The sequence below is a fragment of the Sander lucioperca genome, chromosome 19, assembly GCF_008315115.2.
Source record: "Sander lucioperca isolate FBNREF2018 chromosome 19, SLUC_FBN_1.2, whole genome shotgun sequence".
NCBI lineage: Eukaryota > Metazoa > Chordata > Actinopteri > Perciformes > Percidae > Sander > Sander lucioperca.
Genome location: NC_050191.1, coordinates 3,369,287 through 3,385,719, shown reverse-complemented (window position 1 = coordinate 3,385,719; position 16,433 = coordinate 3,369,287). Strand labels below are relative to the sequence as shown.

Genomic DNA, 16,433 nt, shown 5'->3' with positions numbered 1-16,433 from the left:
TCCATTTCTTGTCCTGATCTTATTACACTCCATTGAGGATCAACTTTGACTGTGTATGCATGCAGGTGTGAATCATAACACATTGGGACAAGAAGCTTACCGCAAAGCAAGAATATTGAAAATGTATCTGATTAAGAAAAAAGAGGAATATTCTCTGTATGCATATAATCAACAATTAATACATCTAAAAGACATACTGACTTACATTGTGTGTTCTATAACTGCTTCATGCAGAATACTAATGATTGTATGTCTATCTTTGCTGGACTTCTGACATGCTTCACTTTTGTCAAGTCTGGTCTGAAAACCAAGAGGCAGTCTGCCATTTGTCTATTTTCTAATAAGGGATGGGGAAGAGAGGGGATGAAAAACACATAATTCTGATAAGCAACCAAGGCAATAATATATTCATTGTCATACTCCATTATATGTCTAAATATACTGTATAAGACATTTTTGTAATCCTTTGCAGTGTAAAAAACCTACCTGTCTGTTGTCAAAGGTTGCTCAGTGTTATCATCTGGCCCCTGTACAAATGTGTTGAATTTAAGTTGCTTTTTAAATGACCCAGAAAAAAGGAATGCCACCATATGTTCAGTCAAGCCGCACTCTACTGTCTCTCCATCCACTTCATTGTCTGATAAGAATAGCCAAAATAGGCATGCACAGACACCAACACACAGAGATAGAAAGTCATTTTTCAGAAGAAATTAAATATTAAGAAAATAAATATACACATCCTGTACAAAAAGCAAGGTTACTTTAACATGCAATTGTGAGCTAAGAACATACAATGCTTCAACATAGCATGGAATTGCACTTCAAATCATTAAACTCATGTTCAACTCTGATTTGTTTTTTTAACTTATGCAGTACACATAGCTTCAATACATTTTCACACAAATGTATTAAACAACTGAATTAACAGCAAAATAGAAACATAGAGATAACTTAACGTGCTTGACTCAGTAAACACATCGATCACGCTATGTCTGCTAGTAACACAAATGACGAACACATGTAAAACACTCCGGAGAAAAAGACTACAAGTAAGTAAACTCCTTGTCATAATTTCGACCCTTTGCTCTGTTATTCCTTCCTTCCGTTTGGTGGGAAAAAACCTTTTTAACTAGCTCTTAAAGGTTATTTTTAACTTTTTACTCAGTGTGGAAAATCTAAATATGGCTTCAGCCAAGGGGGTAAGCATCTGTCAACAACCTGTAGATCCTATGGCGCCATTTTGATGCTAACAAGCACTCATCCGCAGTTAGCATTCCATTGACTGCCATTCATTTTGACGTCACTTTGACAGCGAATAACTTTACATCTGAAGCGTTCAAAGACTTTATTTGTTCATTGTTTATTTCTAAAGAAACATGACAATGTATAAAAGGCTCCATTACCTTGTACCTCACGTTATGGCTCCGTAGCAGGCGTTTTTGTAAAAATAGGCTAACGATTGTGTCATAACCACGCGACTTACTGTCGCATAGTAGAGGAATTACCGTACAGTACAGGAGAAGCTCGCAGGCAGTTACGACTTACATTAGCTGTTTAAGTTTAATTACTAATGTTAACTAGCATTTTAGTTAGCAATAATTAGCCTGTGCCTATGTTATCTCCTTACATATACCTACGCTCTCCATCTCTGCAAAATTGGGAATGATTGAGATTTCTCTTGGCACAGCTACCAGAAGACTTCCAACTTTCAGACAGGTTGCTCGTCGTCTCTCTCAGTTGGAGGCTGCTCAGTAACGCTCAGCGCTCACCGGAAAAGTGCTTCTAATATCCTTCACTGGTCTCCGTCCAGAGCAACGGGATCTGTTGGTCCAGTTTATATACTGTCTATGGCTTCAGCTCACTATCGTTCTGCTGTTTACGATTTTCTTCTTCTCTCTAAGAATCAGTGTAGCAGTGGAGCGCCACCACTGTCCCCTACTGGGCAAATATGGCGTGCAGAGAAAATATAACTACAAGTAATTAAGAAATTAGATATTAAAGGTGCACTATGAGTTCCTGCATGGTCACTTCTGTTGACGTTCCAAGTAAATTCAAAACAAAACAGAGCAAGCTCGCCCCTCCCCCCATGTTTCCTTAACTGTCATGACTAACTGACCCCCAACCATCTTGTCGGTGATTGGCTGGAGTGTAACCCTGAACTCTGAGTTGATTTACCCTGAGATGGGAAACTCTGAGTTTTCGGTTCCAGAACAGCTGATTTGAGTTGGTTCAATCAACTCGGAGTAGGTTGACTCAGAGCTAAGCGCGTACACCACCACAATAAAAAGGCAGCATGAATGGAGCCATGATACTACGATTCACCATGGTAACAACTACAAACAAACTGGTCGGCGGAAATACTCATGCGCACAAACAGTGAGTTTGAACATGTATTTCGTTAAAAAAGCAACACAGCGGCTGCTGTAAAAGAGAGAGAATTGGTGTGGGAGAACATTGTTGCTCGAGTCAATGCGTAAATATTGACAGTGTATTAATTTCATATTTAATCACAGGTAACCTATAATATTACTGGTGAAAATTGGAATGGTATTACACCTATTTCATTTAGGTGCAATCCTGCGGGCAAAAAAGTAAGATACTAATCCCATTCTGAGCCTGCAGCACCATGATTATTAACAGAAATATAATTTATAATCATTTAATTCTTTTTAATGTCTTTCATTGGTTTGTGTCCAGGGAACACTACAAAAAGGTAGCTAGCGGATTGAGGAGAGATGCCTACAATTTGAGACAAAAATGAAATCGCGCTGAAACCATGCAGAAACTCATAGTGCACCTTTTAAACTAGAAATAACCTAATCCTGTTTGTAGGCTATTTTCAAGTGGGTTACACTTTGAAAATGATAAGTTGATTTCAGTGTGCTGACTTTGTGAATTAAAATCTTTGTGAATTTGTTACAGACTGATCAGACAAGATTAAAGCAAACCCTCTGATCAAGCAGTGTTAAACATTTTCTTCAAGCAACCCTCTGTAGCCTTGGCAGTAAAAAAAAACTGTTAGCTTTCTCTGTTATATATTTTTTAGATTGGTAAGCATAATGATTTGCTCTTTGTGAAAGAAGATTAAGAACATCTTTTATCCCACGCTTCACACTTACATACAGACTTACGTCTATCTAATACTGCCAGCCATGTCACAGATCCCTTTACGCCTACTGGTCTCTAAAGCTCATTACCTGTTCGACCATCCGAAAACCACTTCTGATGAAGATTACTGAGAAGATGTCCAGAACATTGCCGTATCAATGTGGTTTTAATTGCAGTAAAGTTATTAAGAGTATTTTTGATATTTACAATATCAAATTAACACACAACAATAAATCCCCCGTTAGAGCTTTATCGGTGTTGAGGCTAAAGTTTGGTATTTTGTCCTGAGGATGGTTCTCCCCAAAACATAGTCATTGACACAATTTTATGTACTTTTCATAGAACTTTGGCCATTAGATTTTGATATATTTGTATATAAATGGAAAGTTAGGCCTGGTGGTGGCACTAAAGAAAAGTCTGGAAGTTCCCTAAAACATTAGAATTCATCCTTTGAGGCTCATAAATATCTGCAGCAAATTTCTTGTCAATTTGTCCACTAGCATTAGAGATCCTCTAAGATGTTTTGTGGAGCCTTTAATAATGGTGGGATTCAATGTAGTGTTGGCTTTGTTACTGCGCGAGACATCAGAATGTTACATTTGCTAGATGCTGGCTCTCTGTGTTTGGAAAGAGATCAACTCATCTTTGTGCTACAGAGCATCCCTGCTGGGCTTCTACAGAGGGTGTTGTTGAGTTTCTGAGCTTATTAACCCTCATCAAGCTCATTAAAATGAACTATTGTAACAGACAGAATTATAACTGCAATGCTTAGTAGCGCCACCAGGTGGTGACTTGCTTCGTTACCAAGGTGATGTACTAGAGTGAAGACGTGCCACTGCAGTCTTCTCTCCTCGGACCATAGACTGTAAATATTATAATAATAGACCAACACACATCAAGAGAGACTTACTAACGAGTTGGTGAAGGTTATGCTATATGTTCTACTGCTCATGTATGATAAGTAAATATAGCGCTGTGGAGATCTGGCATTGTATGGTCAACGTTGTAGAATAAAGTATCAGTATGGAATCTTCGTTCAGTTGTCTGTCGACTCTGTGAGCTAACCGGCTAACTGCTAGCTCTCTCCACCTACACCATTCACGTTACACTATACTAAAGCTGTCAATCTTCCTCAATAATACCATTCGAATTCCATTCGATTTTTTTTTTTAAATATTCAAATAATATTTGAATATTTAATGCTCAATTGCAGCCTGTTAAATATGTACTACACTATTCAGGCTTATGCATTGTCAATGCCACTATATACTATAAGCATGTGGTTGTTGTTACACGTTCTGTTCACTAGAGTGACTTCTAACATCAGCCTGGCCTTGAGGGGACTTGCACGCAACTTTGTTTACATTTATTTTCCACAATGAGCACACAGCGACAAACACAAATCAACAGAGAACTCTGTAATGAAACATTATCTAACAAGTGATAGACATCGGCTCCGTGGATGTCTATTTTAAAGTCATGTTAAAACTATTTCCTGTCCTTCATTACGATTTCCAGCCGCAGCCTGTCACTCCCCCTTGTTCTAAGTTAACTCTGTACGTAACGTTACCTCTGTAATGTTGTACAACTAACGTATGGTTAGGGTGACCAGATTTCCCAGAACTAAAACCGGGACACTTTTCGCGTGTGCATGTGCCAGCCCAGGTCAGACATAGACACAGACAGATTAGACACAATTTTGCCAACAGCACACGTAGGCCTACTGCTCACAACATAATAGGGCATCTCAGTTAACATTCATGAATTTTCTTTGCATGTAGCCTACATATCTAAGAAATAATATTAAAAGACATTGAGTGAGTTTCGTGTGGGCCCACCCACTGAACTTTTTTTTGTTTTTGTGAAAAGGTATTTTTCATTGCATGATCTATCTAACTAAACGAATTATTTGGAACTGCTGCCACAGGCTTGAACTAAAGTTATGGTAACACTTTACGGTAAGGGTACATGAATTATGAATTCATGCATGAATTAATTCATGATTTCTGCATCACTTCATTCCTTTATATCTTATGAATCATCAGGAATTGAAATGAGTTCACCTACCTAATGCTTTAGTTGTGTTGTTCATGTATGAGGTCACGAATGACTATTAACACATCAATTCCTGATGATTCATGGGATATTAAGGAATGCAGTAACACATAAATCATTAATTACATAATGCATAATAATACATACGCCTACATCAACTATGCATGATAATTCATGTACCCTTTACCATAAAGTGTTACCTGTGTTATTGTAACCAACAACACACACACAAATGTAATCTCATTTGATAGAGCAGATAGCTTCCCTATTGGAAACATTCATTCCGTATACAGTATTTGTTAGAGGAGTGAATTTGCTCTAGAATCAATTTGTTGGCTGAAAGCCTACTGTGAAATTGCTCACAGGTGTCAGCAAAATTGGCCCGTGTGACGAGTAGCGTCTTTAAGGTGGGAATGGTCATACAGTTCCTCTCGTCAGTCCATGTGTTGTTCATGAGCAAAATGATCCGCTCAACGGGAGCATTTGTGCCCGGTAGACACATGGCGAACTGACAAAGGACACCTACATTTTTTAATGGAATCTCCCTGCTTTTGAAATGCGCGAACATTTCCACCCAGCGCTCGTCCGCTGACTTTCCAGCGGACCTGGAGGGACTGGTTAAAACGAGACAGATAAGAAGAGGCGTTGCGACAATGTTTATAATATACATTGTCAGGGGCGGATTGGCCATCTGGCAATTCTGGCAAATGCCAAAGGGGCCGGACCATTTTTTTTTAATGTGGGTCGGTCAGATTTTTTTTTTAAATATACAAATAAATTGTCTTTACAGGCCGACAACACATAGCGCAGGTTTTTATTGCTTGCACGATTTCACTATGGTTATAATAATAATAATAATAATAAATATTAAGCATTTGGCCAGTCGGCAACGGCCGGTCTGGTCCAGAGATGGGCCGACCGACCCAATCAGAGGTTACCCAAATTCGGGACGTTCAGTTAAAATCAAGCATGTCATCTGCAAACGGGATCTCCGCATGTCATGAACTGCGGGTAGCTAGTTAGGTAGCATTTACTGATAGCTCAAGCTGGTGTGCCATTTGTGTATTATATTTGTAACTTGCCTTGGTGTGTTTCTTCAGATTTTACGGTGAATTTTTAGGGGCCATTGTTTGGCGGTCTTTCGTGGGGCGGATTCTGTGGGAGTTGTTTTTCGCTCCGGCGGATGGGGGCATGGGCTCTGGTCTGCTCGGGGTTGGGGGTGGTGTTTCTGGTTCTTCCATCTCGAGGTGAACTGGCGGGGCTCGGGTGTTCTCGGTGCGGGCAGGCAGCAGAGCGAAAGGCAGAACGGGAGCATGCACGGTCTTCTTATAAGACAGCTTGATCGCTTGATTCGCTCAATGATGAGCCAGCTTCATCAAACCTGGTGACAGAGCCATCTACCGCTCTGGCAGTGATAATGTGGGTTTGGAATGATTCGTAACATTTTTATAATTGTAACGAGCAACGATGCAGCACATAAAAAAATGTATCGGAGTAAAAGTATTAAACGTATGTACTGAAGTAAAAGTGGGTATGCTTTGGCAGGTTAATACAGTGGAAGTTTCCTTCCAAACCCATCAAGTCAATCAGCTGATACACAAGTCTGGCTCATAGGTCTGGCTACTGGCTGCCCTGATACAGACCTGTTTGCACTACAGTAACATTAGGCCTACTTGGAAAAGAAATTGTGGACATGACGTTAAAAGCCTATTTATTAACAAACATTAGGCTACCTAACGGCAGGTCGTGTATTTAAATTAAATGTCAGTTGTAGGCTATTACTATATTGTCGAGTCACTGACGTGCTCACGAGTCATAATTACAACATTTCCGACATCACTTGAAGGCAGCAGCAGCAGCTTGATTTATGGTTCTAACGACAGCCTCGGCAGAAGAAGAGACGAACAGCAGCCACTGAGCGCTGCAGGAAGCTGTCTTATGAAGTCCTCCTGCTTTCTCTCCACAGCCAGATGAATGACGGGGTACTCGTTCCGCGGATTAATGCGCGCGGGCATCATAAGTTTATTTTTTATGTTTGCCCATTATGTGAAGAGAGCTGAGAAAACGCTGCAGCTTTGTGCAACAGGAGCGCAAAACTCACATCACACCTATTTTGGATTCTTACTTAAAGGGATGAGAGAAGCAGATGAGAGAGGGCTTGGTGACGAGACATCAATGGTAAGTTCACTACACTTAGGGCTGGGGGGTTTCTGTGAATGGATAGAGGATGCGTTTGTGTTGCTACAGGTGCCCCAGCTCCTCTGCTGCACTAATATTTCAAAAAAAGGAAGCCTGATACTGTCAGCCCCTCCAGCAGTTTCCCCTCATTGACTCGGTGTTTTGTTCTGTGGATGCCACAGCCATAGTCAGGTGATATTATCTGACATCGTGTCTTATTGTAATGAAACAGGAGATACAAAAAACACCATAAAGTACCATATATAACATATCATAATTTCACCAAAAGCCTTACCTATCCACGTAGCCTAACAGTAACAAAGTATTTTTTTGGATTAGTCAGTTGATGATCATTTTATGGCTGATTTAATTCAGAGTGACACACTATGCTGGGTACTGCTTGAATAGCTTTGGGTTTCTGGACTGTTTGTGAGACAGAGCAATAAGGCGACACGTTTGCCATGGCAGTGTTTCATCTATATTGATTTTGTAGTGGCGGCCCACCATGGCAACATTTTTGCCACCACAGTATCAGAAATAGGGCTGTACAAAAACTGTAGTTGCGGTTGCCTTTTAAATGATCCTGCCAACACAATGCATCCCCCGTTGGCTGCTGCTCACATTGCAATTTAACAACAAGTAGAACTATTCAGAGGTTATTGGGCCCGTCCAGTTTAACTCCACGTACTGTTGTGTTGATGTAGTTTATTGTCAAAACGTTCGCTTTCTTCCGAGTCGACTATTAAACGAACAGCTCCACCAAAACGTCACCGCGGTGGGTCCATTCTAAGTGTAGACCTGTTGTAGATGTTAAGTGCCCTATAGTTCCTCAAAAAATACAGTTAAAGTGTAACTCTCGCCAAAATGCAACCTAGGGTCTTTTTGTGAATGTACCCGAGTCAAACTTTAGTTTAAAAGCATGTTTAGGACGGAATCACCACTTTTAAGATTTACCGTTTTTCGGTCAAATGGCCTTTTGAATGGGAGTGCTAGGGGCACTTTTATGCTAGCCTCAAAATAGCTATTTTTAAAACACTAACTGAAACTTTGCTCAAAATATCACCAGGGACTCAACATCTTGACGAAAGCATTGTCAACATTGTTTGTGTACACAGAGTTTACTAAAAAGAAAGGTTTTGAGCAACTCACTGTAGCTCTTGTTCTTCCGGTCGCCGTCTATCGAGCCAGTCAAAAATAGTAATAGTCGAGGAGAGTAAAGATGGAAAGCTCCAAAAGCTTAGTTCCATATAAATGCACGGATAATTCGTTGTTTTGTCGTTAGTGAAACACAATATTGACCTTGTAGTTGAAAAAGGAGCCTCATATAAGAATGACATTTCCTCCTATGGAGTCCATTCATTCGCATTCGGAGATCGCCTATTTTTGACTAGGAAAATGGCGGATAGTGTAAACAACAACTGCTAACGTGAGTTGCTCAAAACCTTTCTTTTTAGTAAACTCTGGGTACACAAACAATGTTGTCAATGCTTTCGTTAAGGTGTAGAGCCCCTGGTGATACTTCGAGCAAAGTTTCATGTTGTGTCGAGCCTTCTTAGTGTTTTAAAAATAGCTATTTTGAGGCTAGCATAAAAGTGTCCCTAGCACTCCTATTCAAAAGGCCATTTGACCGAAAAACTAAAATACGGTAAATCTTAAAAGTGGCGATTCCATCCTAAATATGCTTTTAAACGAAAGTTTGACTCGGGTACATTCACAAAAATACTCTAGGTTGCATTTTGGCGAGAGTTACGCTTTAAATCACAACTGAAAATATGCCTCATTGTGTGTGAATAAGTATATTTGTTTGTGTTGCAGCGAAGTGTCAGTTCCGTTTCATTCCATTTTGTTGGGGGGGGTTCAGACAGAACTGTCCCCACTGCTAAAAAAAATCCTAAAGGAAACACTGCATGGGCATTTTTGCAAATGAATTAAACAATACACTAATATAGTGCTGAAACAAATAGTTGATTAGTCAATTTAATCAGTGACACAATCAACAGAAAACTAACAGCTAACCATTTTAATTGCGTGGGTTATTCATTGACCAAACATCTTGTTGCAGCTTCTGTGAAGGATTTGCTTCTTTTCTGTGTTTCACATCATTGTAAATGAAATATATTTGGGTCTCAGACTAAACTTGTTTAAACAAAACAAGCATTTTTAAGATGTCACTTTTGACACAATTGTTAATTTTAGAGACAAAACCATTCATTTTAAAATTCAAATGACAGATGAACCAATAATGACAGGAATCATTAGTTGCAGCCAGGGCTGTAGTCAGACACACATTTAAATACACTGAGTGTAAGGACTGGAATCAAACCAATCAAATACTCACCATTTGTCATTTTCAATTGTAGAATGTCAGGTCCAAAATTCCCATATTTTTACAGCTGACATTTCAAATCATTTCACATCAAAAGAATAGCTGTTGTATTATTATATTATAGTGGGAACATGTTGTGCAGCCAAGCACTGATTAACCATAACCAGTTACAGCAGTAATGTGTCAGTTTGGAAGTATTCTTAGGTATTCTGAGTTGTGTTTAGCTGAGTCGGTCCTGTCTGTCTGTCTGTCTGTCTGTCTGTCTGTCTGCCTGTGCGCATGTTTTATGGATCATGTCAGACTGAGGTCAGAAAGGTAAAACGTTAAGCTAAATGGTCATTCTCATGATGTGGTAGATTCAGTAGTGATGCATGAATTGATTGAAGTGGAAAGTGGGTGTACTGAGTCACTTTGCGTGTGTGTGTGTGTGTGTGTGTGTGTGTGTGTGTGTGTGTGTGTGTGTGTGTGATAGAAAAAGAGAGAATGAATAGGTAGATAAGGCTGTATTTTTTTCATTCCTTACTAATTATTTACCCTTATTTAACCAGTCAAGTCAATAAAACTATCATTTGAGCTGTTTTCAGTTATCAGTGTGCATGGGAGACTGTCCTACTGAAAAAAAACACTGACAGCATCAGTCTTTTCAGCAAGTGCCCTCAAACTACAACTGTTTATGTTCAAGTGACAAAGCCCTCTAGTTTTTTTTTTTTTAAAGATAATTTTTTGGGCATTTAGGTCTTTATTCTGATAGGACAGCAGAAGACATGAAAGGGGAGAGAGTGGGGGGGGAGAAAGACATGCAGCAAAGGGCCGCAGGTCGGAGTCAAAAGAACAAATACATTTGAAATAAAACGACAAACAGCATTCACAAAAACCACATAAAAGAATTATTAAATTACATCAAAAGATGAATTAGCAGTGTTAAGTAACAGGACATACGTGCCTATTCGCCTACATGCAGCTTGGACAAACATCAAGTCTTTACACCCTAGCAGTGTGCAAATTGTTGCACTTTCTTTTTATCCATTTATAGGAAATGCGTGCATCATATAAGCAAATAAACAAAAACAAATAAAGTAATCCTTTTTAATCCCAGTTTCAGTTATTTATGTACAAAGATACAAGAGACAAAAAATATGGACCCAAGTTGGTAAGCTTGCTAGCGACTTTGTTTATTAACGCTGTTGTTAAGTATTTGTTAGCTTGTTAACGTTACCAGTTAACTAACATCAGCCTGTTTAATCCAGCTAACCATTCATGAGCCTGAGTTTGCATTCACAGTGAGTGCACTGATGATAACGTTGCGTACGTACGAAGCAAAACTCTGCAACAGCTCAAACATGTTTCTGACGTTACCATTTAACGTTGACTTACTTCTATTCACCCTATGGTACATAAGGCCGCAAAGAGATCTCTCCATCGCATTTATTCCTTGGCAACAAACTGCGCATCTCCCTGTGACAGGTGCATCTTGTCTAGCAGCCCAAAAAGAGCCAACTTCTTCTTAAGGACAACACTGTTGTTGGCAACTTGGTCTTTGTTTGAGGTGTAAATGATTTACCTGTAGTCTCTAATCTTTTCAGATGAATTTAAATAAAAAGGTTGATGATTGATCATGTAATCATTTTCAAAACATTCAAAACTGTTACTGTGTTATTTCTGTTTCAAAAGGCAGCAACAAATAACATTAACATCTAGAGTGTTCATGTCATTTCATATATTAACAGTGAAATTAATTTTATTTATTTTTAAGATTATTTTTTAGGGCATTTTAGGCCTTTTATTTTTATAGGACAGCTGAAGACATGAAAGGGGAGAGAGAGGGGCAATGACATGCAGCAAAGGGCCACAGGTTGGAGTCGAACCCGCGGCCACTGCGTTGAGGAGTAAACCTCTATATATGGGCGCCCACTCTAACAGGTGAGCTACCCAGGCGCCCTCAGTGAAATTAATTAATGCATAATAATCGTGAAACTGTGATTTTTCATACTACCAACAAAATCTATAAATGTTGAATCCCTAACGTGTTTATGATGTAGTATTAAGAGCGACAACAGTAGCGAGTAGTATTAAAACCCAAAATTTTGTGTGGGGAGGTTGGTTGGAGTGGTAGATGGGTCTGTCAAGACTGCAAGAATGTGCAGAATGGCCGCCCTCTTTGACAGCTAGCTACGGCAACACCACTTGGACGAAGTGCGAAAACTAAATACTTTCACCTAGGAAATGCGTTTTGTTCCTCGGGAGTGTTTAAATCCAAACCATGATCTTTTTTTCTAAACTTAACTTGTTGTTTCGGTGCCTAACCTTAACTGTCGTGGCCGAATGACGCTGACTTTTTCTAGCCTAAACTCAACTGCCACAGCCCCTGAAAGGACCGTTGTCTGGCAATACCTGTAAAGGCTCTGAGACACCAACCCAACGGCCGCCCGTAGGCAGAAAAGGCAGTCGGACTGCTCATTCGGCTCCCGTCGGTCGACGGCGACTTGAGCGTACGTTCTGCACGTGCGTGAGATGTAATACGTCTCCATAACAGCAGGCGGCGCTAACCTGTATTGTCGCCCAAAAAATGAAAACCGGAAATGATGAACGCGTCACGTGGGTCTGGCTTCTCCTGAATTTCAAAGACGACCTTAATGGCGGCTCGTTCGGAATACGATCTCGTATTTTACGAAAATAGTTCACCAAAATGTGTTTCTGAAAACATTTTAAGCGAGAAATAGGCCATGCAGTTGCTGAATCTGTCAGTTTGAAAGATTTTCGTCAGATTTTGAGAGGCGTTCATCACGCTCGTCATTTCCGCTAAGTGTTTTAACATAAGTGCACTGATCTGCTAGTCAAGGGCTAGCACTCCATCAATCAGATTGGTCATTGAGTCCGACAGCCCACTGGCCGAAGTCAAATCGGCTGTGACGATGGCACGGAACACACCAAACAGACTCGAGTCACCGACCTCGCCAGACTGTCCCGACAGCAGGTAATCTGCCGCTTGTATGACGGAGCTCTGTAACTGGCATTGCGGAGCTCTGTAGCGGCTTAAAACAACTACCAACTGCCCATAAAAAAATAATAGGAAAATAATATATATATATATATATATATTAGGGCTGTCAAAATAATAATAAAAAATAACGCGTTAAAAAAAAATAACACAGATTAATCCATTCCATATGGAACTTTGACCCAGAGTCCCACCATTGGACTGTAAAATGAAGGAGGAAGACGAGAATGCGCTGCCTGGATCATTAATTGGAACATTTACTTATAAAAATCTTCTTCCTGAATAGGGTTGGGTACCGAAATCCGGTGCTAATATGGCACGTGCCTTCATGGCCTGCATCTACCAGACCGAATAGCAACGCGGATTTCGGCGCCTCACTGATATGTCTGCACTTCTCTCTAATGCTCTGAAACAGACGTTACAGGAAACAGAAACATCGCAGCAGCTAACGTTAGCCTACCGCTAGCTTGTAGCTGGATTAAACACGGTTAAAATGCTGACAGCTAACGCTACACGGTGTAAAGTTTGACTGTATTTTACTGTAGAGGATTCAACACCGGGATGCAATGTGCCGCTGCGTTGTCGGAAAAACACAGACGGTGCGTTCAATGAAACTGGTAACCTACAGCCTTGTGGTGCATTCAAAGTTGTTGTTAAAGGCCCTTTTCCCATCTGGTAGTTGTTTTTCTCATTCAACAGCAATTTAACCTACTAGTGAAATAAGTTATTGTTATAGTTATTACATTATTATTAAATCATTTAATTTTGACCATATGGCCTTAGCAATAAAAAAGCCTTCTTTAATGTTGCCGACTGTTGTTTAGTACCCTTCTTTTTTTTTTCTTTTTAACTTTATTAAAAAGTATCGGTTAAGGCACCAGGCAAAAATTATGTATGCGATTAATTTAGATGAATTAATCACAGAGTATGTAATTAATTAGATAAATTTTTTTAATCGATTGACAGCCCTTATATATATATATATATATATATATATATATATATATATATATATATATATATATATATATTAGAGTTGTGCCGGATACTCGGCTGAAACGAGTATCCGGTACGGATAAAGCACTTTTGCCGAGTACGAGTATTATACGAGTAATACGAGTCAATATCTGTGCTCGGAATGAATAAAAATCCTCATTGGGTAGCTGACTGTGTCTGCGTTCTGTGATAGGCTAGTCGTCACAGCGCCCCTCCCCTACACACACATACAGATGTATTGTGTTGCTGTGTCCCGATCTGCTCACTCACACACAGAACACTGAGAAGAGATCTCTCTCTCTCTCTCTCTCTCTCTCTCTCCCCCTCAGTCTCTCAGGTTCGCCGGTCTTTTCCGTTAACGTTTAGGGTTTCTTCAGCTTCAGGTCTGTTTTTTACTTTGGTTTGTAGTACTTACTTATTAACCAGTAGAGTTCTGGTAAACGTGGGGTTTGTTCAGACGTGGTGCTTGGTAGAATGCGACTCGCGTTGCGTCTCTGCCTGTCGGAGATGTTTCTTTTCTTTTTTAAACCGTCAGCTGGCTCTAACCAGTTTTTTTTACTTGTGTCTGACACTGTCTTGCTGTATTTCATAAAAAAAAATACAAATTAATTAGCTACACACTCACACACACACACACACACACACACACACACACATACCTGGTGTGGAAATAAAAAAAATAAAAAAGAACCAAAAAAAAACAAAACTTTGCAACCGCTTGTGTTGTATTCATTGCTGTAAAACTTGTTCTGTATATAGTTTGTTTGTTATCGTGATCAAAACCATTGATCTGAAGCTCAGTGCTGATGCTGTCATGTAAATAGTTTTCTACTCAGCAATAAATATAACAATTTCTGATCAACCCATATCAATTGCATGCTTAAAATAACATACCGGTTAAAGCCCCGCCCATTTCAAGACAACCTGACCCACTTCCGGGTTAAATCCCGTCCACTTCCGGGTTAGGCCCCGCCCAGTCCGAGTACAGATACAGATAATTCATATGGTTAACAGATACAGATGCAGATAATGCTGTACTCGCTCATCCCTATTGTTTAGTACCCTTCTTTTCTTTTATTAATTTAGATGAATTAATCACAGAGTATGTAATTAATTAGATTTTTTTTTTTAATCGATTGACAGCCCTTATATATATATATATATATATATATATATATATACAGCTAGCTACGGCAACACCACTTGGACGAAGTACGAAAACTAAATATAAGTATACCTGTACTAAGTACTAAGTATACCTGTTAAAGTACTGCATACCTGTGTCATTTAACAACAACATTGCTATGTCCAGCCTCAACCTCACAACACCGTCCTGGCCCACTGGGTACTGGACAGTGTCCTGCTGTAAGATCTGCTAAGTATAATTATGATGACTTTTTGATGATTGATTGCCACAGAGATAATCACATTGTTACCTTACACACAAACACACCACATGGTGTTGTGTCCCTCTGTTTGGGATGTGCAATTGTGGACCATGTTCACTTCCTGATTGCAGGATACTGTTTGTAGACCAGCGCCCTACATAGAGAACATATTTTGACTTGTTTGCCAATTTTATCTTAAGCCATGGAAGATATTTTGAATTCAAGGTCAGTTGAATGTTAACATGACATCAGAGGAACAAGCTAATGTTAAGCCTATAAACACAAGGAAAATGATCGAATGTGCTTTGTTGCTCCCTCAATATTATCCAAAGTGCATGAATACTTAATTAATAAAGTTGCTACTTTACCCACCTTGTCACATCCCTGCAATGATCCATTTGTTGTTGCGTGGCCCCAAATGGGTCCACGTACAAGGACCTCTTCTCCTTAAAGGTGCTCCAGTGTAAATGCAAACGTTGGCTTCTGACTCGTTAGCTGTTTACTGTAACGTTACCATTAACATTAAACAGGCTAATGTTAGCTAACTGGTAACGTTAACAAGCTAACAAACACTTAACAACAACGTTAACATACAAAGTCGCTTGCAAGCTTACCAACTTGGGTTGAATTCCCTATTGCAGCTATAGCTGTTGTGAGGTCAGGGGCTGGCTCTGCTCTGTGTTTTCCTGGTGTTTGCTAACTTTATGTAACGTTAAAAAATTGCAGCAGTAAGTTATCCCACCACGGAGAGCCACTGTCACTCTGACAGTCAATACTCGCGGTGACCGGACCGGCGTCTGATGTGCCTTGTGTGCGCAAACGTTCATGTTGTCAAATACAGGCATGAGAAGACAGAAAATGGTTTGGGTTGAAACTTCATTGAATTCATTAAAGTATTCCAAACAAAACATACCTCTGTATTGTCCCATTCCGTTTTTCCACAAGGCCATTAGTCTGTTGATGATAAGGAGAGCAGAGGCTTCTTTCGATGCCCAGCATCTGACACAACTCATGGTTGACCTTTAAATTGAATAGTTGGACAAACATGACATAAATAAGCACAGCACTAGGTGTAATTACACATTGGGGACACATCAATACTGTCCCTTGTTGCAAAACTCTGAGCCCTGGTCTGTTAGGAGTCTTCTTGGTGCACCAAATTTGTAAAAGAACTTAAAGCAGCCATATTATGCTCATTTTCAGGTTCATAATTATATTTTAAGGTTGTACCAGAATAGGTTTACATGGTTTAATTTTCAAAAAACACCATATTTTTGTTGTACTGCACCGCTCTCTCTCACTGCTGCAGATCCTCTTTTCACCTGGTCTCTGTTTTAGCTACAGAGTGAGACCTCTTTTCTTCTTCTTCTTCTTCTTCTTCTAT

General features: G+C 39.7%; 1 protein-coding gene across 1 annotated transcript in view; it reads left to right on the top strand.

The window, feature by feature from the left end:
* The first annotated feature begins 6,933 nt into the window (after positions 1-6,933).
* The window catches only part of LOC116067553 (5-hydroxytryptamine receptor 1E), a 44,997-nt gene continuing 35,497 nt past the window's right edge, over positions 6,934-16,433 (top strand). The window contains exon 1 of the mRNA XM_031324033.2: positions 6,934-7,341. The gene's annotated coding sequence lies outside the window, so the exon portion shown is untranslated. The remainder of the gene's footprint in view (positions 7,342-16,433) is intronic.